A 15,679-nucleotide genomic window follows, 5' to 3' on the forward strand; every position below is an offset into this window, starting at 1 on the left:
GCGGACTTACGACGCTAGAAAACCGTGGTGGGCAGAGCACAGATATCCCACTGAGTAGATTTGTGCTTAATTACAAACAAACAAATCATCCCCAATATTTAAAACATATCTTATTTCTACCGATAACTTATCTGCCATTCATTTTGTGGTAACATTTGATTCTTCGGGTTTTGGCGAGCCGGGTAGTTCTGAAGCAACAATAAATGTATATTAGTACAAAATCGGGAGCATAGGATTGGCTACAAGATATTTGGCTACGAGATTCTTCTGCTCCAAGTTAATGTGAAATGATTCAGTCGAAGTTCCTAAAGTGGCTTTCTGTCGAAATAATATTTAACTGCTATTTTTGTACCATTAGTTCAACTGAACAACGTAACAACTTATGTTGCGTGACACGGTAGCATGAGCGTTGCATGCATTCTACCTAACGTTGTTAACCGATGTGTCAAATTTGATTTGATTTGCACGCCATGCTCATGTTAACAATATCACAACCAAGGACAGCTTCATGTTTAAACAGTCTTTGCATCATTGTTTCATGAAAAAAATCTCTGGTCTTAAACTTGAAATATGTTTGTTTTGAAGTTCAGCACAAAGCTGCACAATGGACTATCTGTGCTCTGCCCACCATGGGTATCGAAATCCGGTTTCTAGCGTTGTAAGTCCGGAGACATACTGCTGTGCCACTGGGGCACTTGAAATATTGAGATTCATTGAATACCACTCGAAGTTTTTGTCGTTTCTTTTCTTAGGCGCTTACAGTCCACTGTAGGACGGAGCCTTCCTCACTTAATTTCCGTCAATTTTATCGTATTATATGGTTAATCTAAAGTAGAGCGTCATCACATCTTAATGTACAAGCTCAAATTCAATTTAAATGTAAATTTTGGTGCCGAGAAGCTTTTATTTACCATAAAATAGAAGTTCCTCATTCTTTCTACATCCCTTATAGCTGTGCCATAAACTTACGACTATATATATATACCTTTATGATATCTTTTTAACCCAACCGTTATTGTTTAAAAATGGTTTAGACGAATGTTTTGGGCCTGTAAAGTATTTAATGTGTTCACATTAGAAATAGAAAACTTGGTTATAATTACGAACGAAGATACATTTTCATATTTATATTTTCCACTTTACATTAGTGAGGGAAACTGTGCCGAAAGTATTGTTATGCATCAGTATTCATATGTGCAAAAAAAGTGTAGTGTTTAAACTTTTGTAACTATCTTTGGAGTCGCTGCTTTAAACAATATGCCATGGAGTTTAAATAAGCAGTATCCGAACTTTAAAGTATAAAATAAGACTAAACTTATATGAACTTTGTTTGGAATAAAGCAAGGTGAATTGGGAATGAAAGTATCTTTAAAACTTACCTTTCCCTTATTAGTTCAGTATATAGGAGATTCTTTAAGTATACGGTACATCTTGGCAGTTGTTTTGTTTTTGTTGTTGTTCTTCTTCTTCTGGTAAAATTTCACAACTTCGAACTATGGAAATAAATGTTGTGTTGTAGGAAGAAGGAAGAAAGTTGATCCACCTATAAAATTGTTTTGTTTTTTTTCAGTTGGTCCAAAACATAAATCATGTTTGATTAAATGTATGCGAGATAATCTGTCCTAAAAGTCATGGTTCGCCCCCCGTTGATGCTTAAATAATAACGGAAATGAAAACTTAGAATGGATTAAGGCCTAGTGTATTTTTAGATTGAACCTAAATCTTGTTTCAATAATGTTGTTTAAGTTCATCAGATACACAGAAAAAATGGGAATTACAAAAGACAAACAAAAAAACAAACTGCATGCACAATATTTAGTTTCTAAAAATCACAAAATCCAATTTGATATCAACCAGTAAAAGACTGTCACATATAACAAACACAAGTTCTTAGGTTGCTTGTTTTCTCATTTAAATATCATTTAAAAATCCGCTTATAGCTATGAAGTAATATTTGCTCCACCCAATCAATGAATTAAAAAATCCAAAATGCAACTGCTCATCTGATCAAGTTCCTAACATGACGGACAACAACCATAGGGTTAATATATAGTTAGTTGGCCTATCTTAATGTCCTTAGTTCAAAATCTAATCAACAGCAAGTTATAATGTTTGGTTGATGAGCTAATGAGACGATGGAATTGGCGATTCCGGTATCAAAAACAATTCTCACCAGAAGACGCGATAATGCAATTTGCATATTGGTGACTGTTAACAACAATATCAAATAAATCAGGATTTATTATGACACTAGAAATGACACCTGAAAGTTTATATCTACGAACATCAGAATTATTCTCGTAAAGCATTGTAATAACCCTAGTGCAGCAATCAAGGTAATATCGACTTGTAAGCAGCGAACTCGGAAGCTTATGTGAAGCTTCTAAACACATTTGTACAAAAAAAAAAAGGACTAGTTTCTTATATAACTAGAAAAATGTTATTATTTCTAATTTCAGAGAAGAGGGGTTTGAATAAACGGTCTTGGTGCAAGATGGGACTCCAACCCACATCATATGGACTGTCAAGACATTGCTAGAACATGCTTTCAGGGATCGGGTAATCAACAGACATTTTTCCATGCACATGACCACAATCTCCAGATCTCTCTCTCTCCGCCTCTGATTTTTGGCTATGGATCCACCTTAAAACACTGACATACACTAATGCGCACACTGCTTTGCAGACCTAAAAAACATCATACGACATTAAGTAAAGTGCAACTGTCGGACAATATCATTTAGCTGTGTATCACGTTCTCTCACGAATGAGAACAATACTGGACATGAATGGTATCACACTGAACATTGTTAAAATGTTCGCTAGGTGGATTTTGCGATCAGTGCCCTCTGGTTATAATTATTTTTTGAACTTTTCCATCCTCTCTTTTTCGTTCATTTATCAAATATTACAGCTTTATGTTGATTAGTTTGCGTATTATGAATGTTAAATTAAACCAACTAACTTTATAATACTCTTGTAATTATGCCACATGTTTAGCACATATTTAATATCTATTAATCATTGTTGTGTTTATTAGTTTATACAATCTTTCATGGCTAGATACTAATTAATAAATAATTCATATCGGCAGCTAATCTTCTGCTCTCTTCAGATATGGGGCGTTATCCACATGAGCAGATATGTTTCCTATTATAACTGAACCCGGCATGGCCAGGTTGTTAGGGCGCTCGACTCTCAATCTGAGGGTTGTGGGTTCGAATCCACGTCCCACCAAACATGCTCGCTCTTTTAGCCGTGGGGGCGTTATAATGTGATGGTCAATCCCACTATTCGTTGGTAAAAGAGTAACCTACGAATAGGCGCTAGGTGGTGATGACTAGCTGCCTTCCCTTTTATATGGTATTATTCAAACAATCAAACATAACGGAAACCCAAAATAACAATGGCTCAGCGGTAAGTCTCTGAACTTATGACTCTAAAAATCGGGTTTCGATACCTGTGGTGGGCACAGAACAAATAGCTCACTGTGTAGCTTTGCCCTTAACAACAAATAAACAATTTTTCAGTAAGGCAATTTTTTAAAGTTAATACGTTTACATTTCATGTTAAACAACACGTTTTTATTTTTAAAAACAAATATGACAACATTGTGAAACAAAGCTAACAGTCACTTCAGCTACACATTTTCTATTATTTTTCACGCAATAATTCTTAACACGAACGTGATAGTTCTCGCTCAGGTAACATGCAGGTGACTAGTTCTCACTCACGTAGTATGCAGGTGACTAGTTCTCGATCATGTTATATGCAGGTGACTAGTTCTCACTCACGTAGTATGCAGGTGACTAGTTCTCGATCATGTAATATGCAGATGACTAGTTCTCACTCACGTAACATGCAAGTGACTAGTTCTCACTCGCGTAATATGCAGGCGACTTCTAGCGAATATATCAGTTTAAGTTTCTTTAAGGATCATCTTTCTCAAATAAATTGAAGTATGTTAAAGTTCAAGTGTTGGGAAAGAGTGAAACCTTTCCATTCCATCCACTAAGTGGTTAAGAATGCTTATTTCATAACACAAATTAGTAAAAATGTTAATAAAATAACTTTTTTTTTTCTCAACAGTAAAACAAACGTTATAAATTAATAATGAAATAACAATATTAATCTTTACCAACTTATTTCTCGATAAAGCTCATTTCATGACGTTGGTTTAGCCTTGTGGAGTTCATGATATCTTACAGACTTTGAAATGTTTATACACTTATATTTGTTTATTTCAAAGGAAGTTTATGTTGATAATAACACAATAATTTAATCAGTATTATTAGTTGTTTTACATTTATGTATCTGTATTAAATGATTGGCACCTACATCAATTAAAATGTGCACTTAATCCAAGTTAAGATTCATCAAGTTGTAGTTTCTCACAAGGAAACCTCAATAGACAGTCCAAATATAAACTTCATACGATTGGATAGGTCTTGGTAGTCCAAACATAAACTTCATACGATTGGATAGGTCTTGGTAAAGTCCAAAAATAAGCTTCATACGATTGGATTGGATTTAATGTTAGAGAAAACATAATCATTGAACTAACTTTATACAAAGTACTGAATGCAATTAATTAGGATACTGAACCTGGAAGTGTTTCATCAATAATTCATAACTAATAGTAAAGAAAAAAAATATGTCAGAGTTTTAACTAATTTTAATACCTCACCAGTTTGTATTAGGATAATCTGTCACTGTGGTTATTATAATTATATTGAAGACTATAAATCTTAAATTAACCTTAATACTCTTGCAACAGAAATGTCATAAATTAAAACTATACAGAGTATGACTCGCGCTTTATGATAAAACTGGTCTTTTTTTTTTAGAGAGAACAGAATGCTTTATTAAGTTAGGAATTCTGAAAATCTACAACTCTACCAAAACCTGTTTTACAAGGGAAAATGTTTGAACATATAAAGCTTGTTTCCAATTCTCTGCTACATAATTAGAAGTTAGTAATCTAAGCAAATTAATAAAACTACAAGACTATGCATTATAATATCAAGTTGCAAGTTACAACATGCATCTGCCCAAGTTTTATACAAGTTTTTAATTTTTACGTCACCCCTGCATATTTGTCCATCACGCCCTCTTCCGACAGCTTTCTTCCAACTTTTCTACCAACTGCTTATAATCAGAATACTCAAATGATTGAAGCTTTAAATTGTGTATTTAAAAACGTTGATCATTTGAATAATGTAATTAGATTTCACACAAGTACCTTGAATTTTTAAAAATCGGCTTATAAATACAAGCAAAATTCAACCAAATCACTTCTAAAATTAATTTTCTGATGTCTAATTCTTCCTGATAGTCACATATTAAAACTTCAGGTCAATCCCACTTCCGCTTTTTCTCAATTAACATATCGTCTTCTCAATAAAAACAATCGTTGTTAATAACTAACTTTCTCTTAATCAATCATAAGCAGTGGACTAATTACGATAGAAAAAACAAACTTGTTCTGCCTGTTTTATCCACAAGTCCATTCTTCTAAAGCCATCATTCCTCATGTTAACCTCCAGTGAAGTATATAAAACAAAAAGTATAATGTATATTACAGGTTCTAATCCACTGATACTGATGTGATCCTCACTAATTTATTTATTCTTAGTAAAATGTAACAATTTCTGTATCTCTTGGTTTTTGTTTTCTCCAAGCATATTCTCTTAATTTTTGAGGAATAAATCTATGCCTAAATGAGTAACGATATTTGCAAAGCTAATGATATTTCTGTACCACCTGTTAATTTTATAAAGCCGAATTTTGTCAAATGTCTCCAGAAATGTATCAACGTTTTTATATATTTCATTGCGAATCTTCACGATACAGTGCCCGAGTTTCTCTTTAATTGTGTAAATACTAATTTTATAACGTTCTTTTCGCGGTTTCTAAATTAGCAACTGACGCAGTATTTGCGCTACTTTAATCGATCGAACTAATTCTTAATTTTTTTTTCGAAAAGAAGTGATCTTTAAATTGATATTACTGAATTATCTTGTTTCATTGTAATATGATGATTGTAGCAGGAGATTTATGTTTTTTTTTTTACATCGAACATTTTTTATTATAAATTTCATAATAAGTTCATAACTACATTTATATAAATAATTGTTTTTTTGTTTTTTTTAAGTTATGCACAAAGCTGAACAATGGGCTACCATTCATTTCAACCATCCATCAGTCTACCCACGTTTGTAAACTTGCTGGCCAACCAGCGCAAAACAACAATTTGTTTTGTATATTTTTTGAAGCTCCAGTTGTGTTAGATGTGTTTAATCTACATCAATACATTCATAAAACTTTGACTCATTAAAATCTATCTGAAACTCAAACACAACATTCAAACTAAAATGCAGATATTTTTGTCTATTTTGAACTAATGTTTAATTTTCTAACCAATCATGGTGTAAAGAAGCACGTCAACAATATATTGCTTTGAAATATTAATTTATCAAAATACTTCTTTTTTATTATATGTTTTAACTTATCAATCACACTATTTTACTTATTTTCATACACGTGTGCTCGCCTGTAAGCTGATAAAAACTGCTGTATAGAAATCTGGAGTAAAGTTGATAAGGCCGTTCGGGGCAGTTGATAAGTAGCTAGTAGTTTTAACTAGTATCACTAGATGGTGACACCATATTCGTAAGCATGGTTTTAATATTTTGGAAACACAGTCCACCACTTCCTCATTGGATTGTCACTATACATACTTCCATTTACTGAATTAAAAGGACGACTGTGGAGTTCATCTGACCAGACCATTTTCAAGAAATATTCCTAATCCCGAATGTTTGGTCTTTGCATCAAGTCATTGAGCTTGAGCCCTCATTCTAAAAGTCGTTGTCCAACATTGACTTTTAAGTATATTTTTGTTGGTACTGATGTCTCAATGTTTTGTTTAACAACGCAAGAAATGAAAAGTAGTGTCTTTTTAAGCCATCGAATGAAATTTAGGCATTGCAACCTTTACGCTCTGAACTATAGAGCAGAGTTTCATTGAGTGATATGTTCAGTATATTCTATGATAGCTGCTCGATTATTACACAGTTAGGATGACTGGTGTCAGTAGGTGTAATGCATAGAACATCAACGATTGATATAATTAAATGTGACCGCTAGGAGTTTGAAAATTCGGTTGAAAAGGCATTGTGACCTTACTTTCCGAGCTACTGGGCAATTTTCTCTGATAAAATAGCAGTCCGACATTTCACAAGAATTGGTCACTCTATGTAGCAGGATTTCAAAAGTTCTATGATGACTCTCCCTATTACACTTGAGCGTGTACATATATCTCCTTCATGTCCAGTGGGGCAGTTGCGTTCATTTTCAGAACAGTATGTAAATTGGGTTGTTAAAAATCTAAGTAGAGTGGTCTTTGTTTAACTGGATTTGCCCGTATTTTTCTATGACGCCAACTAAAGCGAATGGATGACTCACGTGTGACCATATGATATCTGGCTAGTTTGGTTAACACTGGCCACCTAGATCGGTAAATGTATATTACTGTAGAATATTTAACCTAGGTTGACCCGAATGTGTACTTATATATTCTGTAGTAATAGCATGAATATTGATCATGGTTACAAGAATCTTGGCTGAAAAGTCCTAGTTTGGCTGAATTCTGCTGGTGGTTACTTATTTCTGAGAAAATATGTTAAGTTCAATGGCTTATAAATGGCAAATTATTAGTGCACTATAGCTAACGAGATACAGGTAGCAAATGGCAAGATTTAGCCCGTGTAAGTTGCCATGATAATGGCACAGAATCCAGAGACAGCCTCTACAGCTACTAGTATGTGATCATGTGTGATGTTGAGATATACGTATATGACAATATACATGTATGAATATGCCTGTGGAATTGCACAAGTATATGAACGTTGCACAAAGTCATTAATGAATTTTGTGTAACATGAGTGAATGAATTACATTGAGAGCACCACTATCAAGCAACATATGAATTTTTGTTTTTGTCTGTTTGTTGATTTTTTTGCAAAACTACTCGATGGTTATGTGTGCTAGCCATCCCTACTCTTAAGTGACAGACACAATGTCATCTTTTGGGCTACTCTTTACCAACGGATAATGGGATTGACTATCACATTGTAATGCCCACAGGGCTGAAGGGACGAGCATGATCTGTGACGGGATTCGATCGAGTGATGTCCATGTTACGAGTTAAATGCCTTAACCACCAGTCCATGCCAGGCCCTAAAATACGAGTGAAAACAAAGGATTTGAACTGGTTGTTAATATTTTGAAATATCAAGTAACTGTGATCACTAGCCTGTAAAAATATTTGAAGATACAATGCACTTGATTTTGTCATTAATGTTGATGAATGTTTTCAGTTTCAGAACTAAGATATTCGGCAGATAGTAAATTTTCATACAATAGAAAAAGTAATGGCTAGGTTCACACTACGTTTGAAAGAAAACACAGTTTGTTCTGGTTTTCGTACTAGCAGTAGTGAATAATGTTTCGATTTTATTTAATTGATAAAATTCATGAGCGGGTGAAGTTATCTGTAAAAAGTAAAAGCTACAAAGAGTACTTTAGGTTTCCTGCGTAATGTAAGCATGATACACCAAATGTTTTATTTTAATGATGAAGATTGAAGTGATTGTGTTTTACTAAACAGTTTAAACGTTAGTGTTAATAAATTACCATGGTCACACGATAGGGGTTATTACCTGTATAGTGTCTAGCTAAGACACAATAATATTCATACTTAACAAAGCAGTATTGTCGGTATGACAGGAGCTCTACAGTGACAGAGTGGAAAGGGATGAAAACATTTATTAGTGACCATTGTTTGTTTTGGTCTGGAAAGATATGCTCCAGAATGCCATGTCAGGGACATTTTTCGTTTTACCAGAAAGTTTCTAATGTTAGGAAGATATGATTGTAAGATTCTCCCAACTTTTCTAAAGGGGCGTGTGACTGTCTAAATTCGTGTTCCAGGTTGCACTGGTTACTTCCCGCGTCAGAAGGCAGGTGCAATTGAAGTTTTTCGGCACGTGAAAATGAAGTAGAAAGCGCAGAGTGAAAATCGAGCAAAGCAATGCTTCCAGCGAAGATCTGAAAAAAAAGAATACGCTTTTTATGAGGAAGGTTGGCAGCAGGAGATACAGAGGATCACTTGAAATATTGATACCAAGTCATCTCCTCTTTGATAACATACTTCTAGTATATGCTTCTTTATCTCCATAGTTCGGCACTGAACAACGCTTCTCTATCTGTTTGATTCTTATGGTCTCTTGGTAAGTAGTTATCACCACCAATGATATAGTTCAAACTGAAGTCAAAGGTTGAGTATTCAGTTAATCTTTTTCGAGGTGAAATTTCATCGTAATTTAGGGATCGTTTTCTAATATTTATTGCAGTTCTGTGTGAAGGATATATTTATATTCAATAATGGATGTAATATTTTTTCCTCTTCTCTATCAATATCAAATGGACAAGTATTCTTACATTTTAAAAAGCAGGTGAAGGGAATTTCTATAATACTGAAGCGTTAACAAAGGTGCGCTTTACAGTAATTATAGTACGTATTAAGACTGATACGTCAGATGTTACTTTAACAAGCTTTATAATATTGCTCTCTCGGACTGCTTTTGCACCGCAACTTTGTTATTAGTTTTAATCTTCCTAGTTTGCCTTCGATAAGACATCACAATAGACCAAACATGTTTGTTCTTCTAGAGGGCGGCTTAATTTTTTTCTTCTCTTTCTAGTATACAAGATTTATTTGAGTGCAGAAAAAAAAGCTCCACCATGACAACTGAACATCAATTACAATCTTGAACAGGACATACTGGAGTACTTATTTCAGCTATAAAACTTTATTAGTACGTAGTTTTAAGTTTGCTTTATTTTCGAGACCTGGCAACACGACTAATCTAAATGATATCAATAAAACAAGGGACTCGTTTGAGTCAAAACTGGGTGTTGCAGCAATTTGTCATTTACCATGTAACAAAATGAAAGACGCCTTGAGCTTCGTGAAGTAAGGCTACTTAAGCCATCTTCTAACTGTAACATATACATATAAAGAAGTAAGAAATGATGTAGCTTATAAGAATGAAAACATCTCCAATAACACTTTGTATTTTAGCTTACTTTCAAAACTCTCTAGGAACGTGTACAGATTGTAAAAAACACGAAGGTATTTCTGTACAATCCTTTTATATCCAATGTTTTAAATTTTTTGTGGTTTTAAACAAGAAATAAAGTAATTACAGCATTCGTAGTTTAATCGGAAAAACCAAAACCTTTTTATCTTGCGCTCTACTCTAAACTTCAGCTAAAACCCTCCACAGGAAAGGTTTTTTGTTTTCGTTGTGGCTCTTCCTGAATTTGAAGAAACAACCATGATAAGAACAACAAGAAAATTGTGTCATTGAGAGTGTGATGATTTTTTATTACCACATCTGTTTTGGGTTGCTCCAGTGCCTAAGTACAGTGTTGCTCATTTGTCAGAAACTGGGACCCAAAACCCCTGTTGCGTCTAGTTTTACCGTAAAACTCGAAAGTTACAAGTCAGTCTTTTCTCAAGTCATACCGATATTATCTTTGGTACGTTAGAATTAGCGGAGTGTGTGTGTGTGTGGGCTAATAAAAGAAGTTTGTGACGCATTGCCTAAAATGTAGCCCCAAAAGATGTAAAGATAAGAGATTAGAACATCCTGTTTTTTGCTGTTTCTTATTTTTTTATTTTTACAGAAATTGAAATAATCTGGGGAATGTCTGGCTCACGGATACACATGTGGGTGGCACGTGACATCGTAGAATATTTCATATTACATTTCTTAGGAAACCCCGATGTGAGAATGTGCTCTCACATCAGGGTTTTATATTTAAAAATTTGCTTTTATTTTGTGTTTGAATGTTTCGTGCTTTAGACGTAGCTTAAAACAAGTAATGTTGATGAATAACGTTTTGAAAAGAGAGAAAGAACAAGACACTGCCTTAAGTAAAGAAGCTTGACAAGTCTTACTTTTTACACGGCTGTGGTGTAACATACATTTGTATAAATCTGCTCATGGAATTATTTATACGTGTCAAACATAAACTTAAGTATCTGTACATCTAAATCATAAGTTAGTGATTTTAGGAAACTAGTTTATTGATAGGTATTTGATTATACAAGGCTCGACTATAACCCTTTCATATTTTCATAACGCTAAAAAAAGTTACTTCTAAATCTTACGCTTGTGTGTTTAAATGCACAGTAGCACGTGCAAAAATAAACAAAGATTCTACTTTCTTCCAAAAATATATCTTCTGTAAAAGAAAGAAAAAGGTAAAGATTTTGGCCTATAAAAGCCCCCAAAAATAATACCATATTTTCATTAAGTTTTAACATCTAGCTTTAACTACATATTTTTTTTTAAATTTTGATCTGGGATATCAAACGTCACCTTAATGATAAATGTTATTAGTATAACTCTAACCATTGCGCTCAACATTCGTATTATATATTCTATTTTAATTGTATTTTAGCAGTATAAACTTCGATCAGTTATAGATCTAGTGGGGGCCCGGCATGGCCAGGTGGTTAGGGCACTCGACTCGCAATCTCTGGTTCGAATCCACGTCCCACCAAACATGCTCGCCCTTTCGGCCGTGAGGGCGTTATAATGTGACGGTGAATCCCACTATTCGTTGGTAAAAGAGTAGGCGGTGGGTGGTGATGACTTCCCTCTAGTCTTACACTGCTAAATTAGGGACGGCTAGCGCAGATAGCCCTCGTGTAGCTTTGCGCGAAATTCAAACAAAACAAACAAACTTTTGCAATACGTTCCCATTAGGCAGGCAACCGTGTTATTTGATATTCCTCTAAACCTTAGATAACAGCAAAGTAAGTATTCGTTTGTATCCACAGCGTTGTTTCAGTTTCACAAGCTATTTAGAACATGATTTCCCAATCTTTCTCAGCACAAGCCCCATCCCAGAAGAATCCGCATCCCAATGAATCTATAGATAGTGAGTACCAGTACCTAACTTTCATTGCAAATAATGTAATTAAAGAATGATATTTTAATATTTCTTGTTTCAACTTTTCTAGTTTCTCTTTTTAATATTTCATACGCAATTTTCTTTTGTTAATTTTTTTTTTGTATTTGCTACAGCCCCATTTTGGGAACCTCTGATTGGATTATAAATCGACCTTAGTCTTGTGTAAAATGCCAAGCATTTTAAGTTTTAAGGGTTTAAGTCGAGTTTAGTAGTTATGATTTTTGTCCCCCGGTGGAACAGCGGTAAGTTTACAGATTTACAATGCTAAAATTCAGGGTTCGATTCCTCGAGGTAGACACAGCAGATAGCCAAATGTGGCTTTGCTCTAAAAACAAACAAACAAAATTTATGATTTGTTGCGCCCACTGTTAATTCCAAACAAAATTTTCTCATAAAAAAATGTTCCCACTTTTTATACACGTGTTTAAAAATCTTTGTAACGTTAAAACATTGCCATTCTCAATAATAAGGATTCAGTCCCAAGTGTGTGCGTGTGACGTATCTTCGTAGAACTTATGTATTTTATACAAGCAGTTTTATGTTATATTCCTTTATCAGTCTATATAGTAAATTTACATTGTGTTACTGTAAACGCACCTACATAGTTGTATTTTTAATAAAATAGCAAGCACTTTCTTCTTTAATATTGTACTGCCTTAAAAGCAGTGCTAAAGCTGTATGAAAAATTTACAAGATATTCACATGTGTTCCTTGAAAGGTTTGTTATATGCCAGTATTACACGATTAAGCCTAAATATATGCCACATATTATACCATTGTATACATGATCAAAACAAGTTTAAAATGGACCTGATAGCGCTTGAACGTGGAATTACTCCTACATTTTTGGTTTATAAATAACTGTATTGAAAAATGTTTAATAACGAAAATTTTTCTCTCAAAGGATGATTGTCACATTTACAAGGGTTGTTCATAGTGAATTTTTATTTTTAAATACCAGTGTTTTATTAATTGAAAATATTTTTATTTTATTCGTGGCAGGTACTTAGTTTTAAAGTTTTACTGCATGACTTGAATGTATAGAACTTGTTGTTTGTTTACATTGTTTTATTGAAGACACAAAACGTACAAAAGTTAGTCCGTCAGTTAAGGTTTAATTAAACTACTTCAGAGGTTACTTAGTGAAATAATGTTTTCTTGTCTAATGTTTATAAAATCCCCATTTTTTTTTCATCTTAGAATTTATTTTAATCTTAAGAAATGCAATGAAACAGCTATTATATGATGAATTAGTTTGTTATCGCCCAAACTTCAGGTTGCAGAAAAACAACAATATTCGCTTTGTGTTCGTTAAGATACTGTCATTAACGGTGGTTCTTTATAGCATTTTAGTTTACCAGTTTTATTATTATGGAAAGTACCTTTTTGAACAGCTGCATAATTTTCATATCAATAATATAATAAAGAATTACAAAAGTGTTATTTGGGGCTTCGATATTTGTTGTTATGTAACAACGTAAACCTGAAGTCTTGCTAAAATATTCAATAAAAACATAATTAATGATAATTAGTCTTAATTATGAGTGACAAGAAAACCACATAAAGTCTCTGTAGCCACCTTAGGTCTCCAGGCGGATATCCTCACTTTTAGCGGTGTTTTCGACCCCTAGCACGTGAATACCTACTTAGGTGATATAATTACTTTTATTGAAATAAACTATTGCATATTTAGAGCTCTCATGTATATTACACATTGACATTTTGACATTGTTTGTCGATTTGTAGGTAGTGTGATGCTATCGAATATTGATGGCTTTTGAGAAGATATGTAACAGCTCTTTCCTTGCAAATAATTCATTCACTGAAATAACAAAGACGTGTTAAGATCGGGTATGTTTCAAAGACGTGAATATCCCTTGTACTTAATGGTATTAGAAAACAAAGGAATATGGATTAACTTGGGGTATCATGATCATCCAGAAAGAGACCCGAAACAAGTCGTACACAAACCGTTGTAAGCAAAGTGTGGCGCCTTATAAAAGTTGAGAATCCACGAACACAAAAGTCATTAGTAATAGCCGTCCAGGTGGTCCAGGCAACAGTAAAGCAACACAATCAAGAAGGATCTCCATCTGGAAAAGCAACACTAGTCACATGTAAACAAGCTGCTTTCAGGACATATTCATTAAACAGTTACATACCTTAAACAGCTGGAGAATGATACAGATATTTATGCTATTCCATACGAGGACGTATTGGTCAAGTCGCCAGATGCAGCCCTATTGATTTCTGTGCAATCGTACTGTTGAAACGGGCGTTGAGAAATCGTCGTCTTTGTTCCCTGGATGGGTTATAGAAAGCCTGCAGAGAATGTTGGCATGCTTTCTATATAACAGTCTTACAATGAAGGCTTTTGGAATGTAAGCTACGATGCAGAATTCCACAGTCTTTACACTATGGTCTTAATATCACTGATTTGTAGAATATTGAGAAGTTTTTATATTTCATTTTATAATGACATTTCTATTTAGTAACTATTTTGAGCTGTATTAGAATATTTAGTTGTAAAATATCTTAAATGAAGTCAGGAATTATGATTCGAAAAATAAATGAACGAGATGAAAATATTAAGATTGTAATGAGAACAATTTGAAATAATCCTCGAAATGAATTTGCATGAAGTAGCATCTCTGTAATGCAAATACAATAACACTCTTGGCCAAAGAATACATATCACACACATATATATATATATAAATCACTGTACTTTAAACTAGTCAAAAAAAGTTCAGATACACAGCACCACCAGGCCATTGCAGGCGACAGAATGGAAAAATACAGTTTTAAAGATATTTTCAACCTTGTTAATCGTTTGAAACAATTGCAATTTTAAAACAATGTACAATTTTTGGAGGTAAACATTTGGGGCAAAACAGCTGGTTTCTGTTCACATATTATCTTATCTTTTCGTGATGTATTACCACAAAATTATTCTAAAAGTTGTGTTTACAACAATTCTTCGTTACGCTACATAACAGTTTCTTTGGAAGGTCTCCCGGTGGGACAGTGGTAAGTATACGGACTTACAACGCTAAAATCCGGGGCTCGATTCTCCATGGTGAAAACAGCAAATAGCCCAATGTGGGTTTGTTCTAACACGCTCTTTTGAAGTTTTATATTCGGACCGTTCAATAGTTAGGTGGAGTGAATATGAGACCCAGATTAGCTCGTAACTTGCTAATTAGTTTTGTCTTTCACGACAAAGTATGATTAAAATCTTATCTCTCAAAATTTAGCCATTTATACTGTAGAAGATGAGGATGATGTTTTGTGGTTATAAAAATTAAGATTATGTGATAAATGTTTATCTACTTAAATAATTTTACTATTTATTACATACTCGCGTTTATGTAAGTGAACAAGACAAGACACTAAAAATGCACAATTAGGCAAGATTACATCCACGAAAAAGTAAATAACTTATGACCAAAAAGAAAACTCTTTTTCCAAAATGTCTTAAATTGCTTATAGAAAAATTGCAGTGAATATAGTGTGACGTGAACCTAAAGGGCTGGGGGTGACCCATCTAGCGTGCCTGACTGTGAATCCGAGTGTTCATGACTCACATCACGTTGCCGCAAAAACTTTCTTTGTGTGTGTGTGGGGT

Source organism: Limulus polyphemus, unplaced genomic scaffold, assembly GCF_000517525.1.
Source record: "Limulus polyphemus unplaced genomic scaffold, Limulus_polyphemus-2.1.2 Scaffold1, whole genome shotgun sequence".
Classification (NCBI taxonomy): domain Eukaryota; kingdom Metazoa; phylum Arthropoda; class Merostomata; order Xiphosura; family Limulidae; genus Limulus; species Limulus polyphemus.